The sequence below is a fragment of the Puntigrus tetrazona genome, chromosome 20 (genome assembly GCF_018831695.1).
Source record: "Puntigrus tetrazona isolate hp1 chromosome 20, ASM1883169v1, whole genome shotgun sequence".
NCBI lineage: Eukaryota > Metazoa > Chordata > Actinopteri > Cypriniformes > Cyprinidae > Puntigrus > Puntigrus tetrazona.
In genome coordinates, this window is record NC_056718.1 from 24,747,616 (window position 1) to 24,751,159 (window position 3,544).

At 33.4% G+C, this 3,544-nt stretch overlaps 1 protein-coding gene across 1 annotated transcript in view; it reads left to right on the forward strand.

Moving 5' to 3' along the window:
- dusp10 (dual specificity phosphatase 10) overlaps positions 1 to 2,622 on the forward strand; it is a 17,089-nt gene extending 14,467 nt beyond the window's left edge. Inside the window, exon 4 of the mRNA XM_043219897.1 lies at positions 1 to 2,622. This exon is cut by the window's left edge and continues 1,067 nt beyond it. The gene's annotated coding sequence lies outside the window, so the exon portion shown is untranslated.
- The last annotated feature ends 922 nt before the right edge of the window (positions 2,623 to 3,544 follow it).

Consider the following 3,544-nt stretch of genomic DNA (forward strand, 5'->3'; position numbering starts at 1 on the left):
AGAAATAAATTCGTTTTTAAAATACGTTGAAGTCCAAAGCGGCGGTTTCAAATAGTAAAAACATTTTGGGATTTTCCTGCGTTTTGGATCGAACAAATGCAAGTTTGGTGACACGCAAAACGTGAGAAATGCTGTTCAGAGACATTGGGCCGGCGGTGTGTATTTCCGGACGCTTGTTTTGTGTGTTTACGTCTTTACTATCGCCGACAATCAAAACAAACCTCATTTCGATGTCCTTTAAAAATAACCGATTGCATGATTACGACAAGACGAAAACGAAACTCTATTATCATTATTATACGGTCATTGAAATATAGCTCAAATCATTTGCTTGAGAACTAACGGTCGGTTTTTGTTCGTTTGCATTGACCTTTTTCGTATCACTTTGTTCAGCGTTACACACTCGGTCTGTTTCTGCTTCTGTAGGTGTGTGTTTGTGTGAATGGGATCGGTATCTAACGTATATATATATATGTATGTATGTATATATAACGTTCTTGGGCTTCACTGTGTTTAACGGTTCGACTCTCGTGACCTCAAACTGGCCAGAAAGATGGATGGATGCTCGTGAAGTTCAGCTTTTTGCGCACACGTAAGAATCGTGCCTCTATTGGTGCCTTAACTCATTTTTCTTTTTGTGGTTTCAGTTTTTTGGGGTGTGTGTGAAAAGGTAACGGCTTTAAACCGGAGCACGGGGCGTTTCCGCGGTTACGCGTCGTTTTACGTCAGACGGCTTGTTCTTTCGTCTCATAACAGAACTGAAACGCTGTGAAATATCAAAACTCTGGGCTTGTCTAAACGCGACGCGTACGAGAAGACGGTTAGCTGTTCTCCACCTGGACTCGGTCGGTCTTCACGGTGAAGGACTTTTCTAAACTAAGGCATTTTAGGGGTTTTTTTTCCAGCTGTACGCCAACCTCCTGCACTTTGGCCGTACCGCTTGGAAAACTATATTACTGCTTTTGTCGAACTAAAACAAATAGCGCTCTTAGAAAAAAAAGGGAGAAATTTTATGAATGGTTTCAGAAAATCGTATCCCTATATTTGTTATATATATAACTTAAAATAGCTAAAAGAAATCCTCACAGTTAGTTAAATCAGACTTTATTATTATTATTATTATTATTATTATTATTATTATTATTATTATTATTATTATATTAAAAAAGCCCAATCAGCACACTTATAATTCTGACTCTTTAGAAAATTAGAAATTAATAAATGTTATAATATTCAAAGCAGTAGATCAGACGCTGTGCCAATTTCAGAAAAATGACCTACTTGTTCACTTTTTTTTTTTTTGTCTTTCTTAGTTTTTATTGCAGCTACAGCATATGTTAGGTTTTCTATTTTTCGGGCCACGGGATTCTTTCATTTAAGCATTTTGTCGTTTCCTAACAATTCAAGGAACACAAGAAAACTCAGCACTGAAAGAAGGGACGCCACGATTGTTTTTTTCTTTTCTTTCTTTTCTTATTTGTCAGTTCTGAGAATAAAATCAGTCAGAGTTTATATCCCTCAATTCTAAGCCATCTATCTTCTTTTTCTCAGAACGCACCGTTAGCTTTTTTTTTGGTAACCTTTTTATTTCATGGTGGAATTAAGTGAACTGAATTATGAGGGAAAAACCTTTTTCTCTGCACTTCTGACCTCTTTCTTTTTAGGAGAAAAAAGTCCGAATTGTGAAAGAAAAAGCTGCGTTTATCTTTTTTTTTTTTTTTCTAATTCTGTGACAAAAAGAAAAAAGAAAAACAATTGCAACTCCGACTTGTTTCTCCTCCGAATTTGTTCACATCTGTTTATATTTTTCTCACAATTGTAGGGAAAAAAAAGTTTGTTTTCTTTTATCTCACAACTGCTTTTCTTTTCTTTCATATCTTGCGATTCTCATCTTTACTTTCCTAGAAAAAATTGAGAAACTTGTCAGCTGAAAAGTCACGGTTTCTTTCTTTTTTTTTTACCGAGAAACAGAATGGTACGAACAAACTGATTTTTTTCAGAATTGCAAAAAAAAAAAGTGAATTTTGTATTTTTTTTTTTTTTTCCGTGGCACAAACGGGCTTCCTTACCAACCTCCTACGATACATCAATAAATGAAAACGTTGGACGATATAACCTGAATGCAAAGCACATTTTGAATCTTTTAAGCTTCCCTGTAAATTTCCCGCGGTATGCTAAAGGTGCATATTCTGCTCCGTTCACGTTCGGCTGACGTAAAGTGTGTCTTTTATTTCCAGACGCTGGTTTAATGTCCCCTGTGTCACACTGTGCTTGTTCGAGCGCCGCCCGGCTCCGGGATATCAAGGGCAAAAACTGTCCGGGTGCGCTCCGCAGACGCTACACATTTGCTAATGGATTTCTATGCATCGTTTATATTTTTGCACTGACTTCAAAACCCGAAAAAAAAAAAAAAGCGTTTAGTTTCCTTTTCTCCTTTTTTTTTAAATTTATTATTCTCCCACAAAGGTGCTACGACGCCGGAGGCCTTCCGCACTGTTTTTGCATGACCTGCTTTGGTAAAGTGTCTTCCTGTAAGCCAAGAGCTCTCTTTAAATGTCAGAGTTCGCAACACTGTTATTTTGTAATGTGGGGTTTGGAAATAAACCACAAAAAAAGAAACGATTACGAGTGGCTTGTTTAGTGTTTATGAAGCTCGAGGGAAACCGACGCGTCGCTGGTGCTACTTCGAATACTGTATTTGCGTTCAAAGCAAAAATCTACCCAGCAACAGTCGCGTAGCAACACCCTGGCAACCAGCCACAGCATCCAAGCACGTGCATAGCAACGGATTAAAATTGAAGCATAAGTACGTATATACTGTATATATGTGCAAGGGTGCGTATTTTAGTATTAAAATACAATATTTTTATGCGTTCATCTTCATTTGACTTAAAGTTGTAGTCGTGTTTTCTTTTTTTCATTGCTGGTAGTGTGAAACGAAAACGAATAAAAATGACATCATTTTTTTTCCCTTTAAACGTTTCCTTGACAACTGCATCTGAAATGTATTTTATTTTAAGTTTGATTGATTAACGAATGACTAATTATTTTAGTAATGCAATTTATTTATTTTTTATTAATATTGCTTTTAAAGTAACAAAAGCTGTTAAACGCAACATATTAATATTTTGTTGCGCTGCCGTGTAGAACCCAAAATAAAATAAAATTGCTATAAGTGAAATAAGTTAAAAAGTTAACATGCAAAGTAGTATGAAATGACATAGCAAAATCGTAAAAAGTAAGCAGAAAATTAAGTATGAAAATATTAATAAATTCTAAAACACACACACACACACACATATATATATATATATATATATATATATATATATATATAAATATATATATATATATATATATATATTTATATATATATATATATATATATATATTTTTATATATATATATATTTTTATATTTTTTTTTTTTATATATATTTATATATATATATATATATATATATATATATATATATATATATATATTATATTATATATATATATATATATATATTTATATATATATATATATATATATTTATATA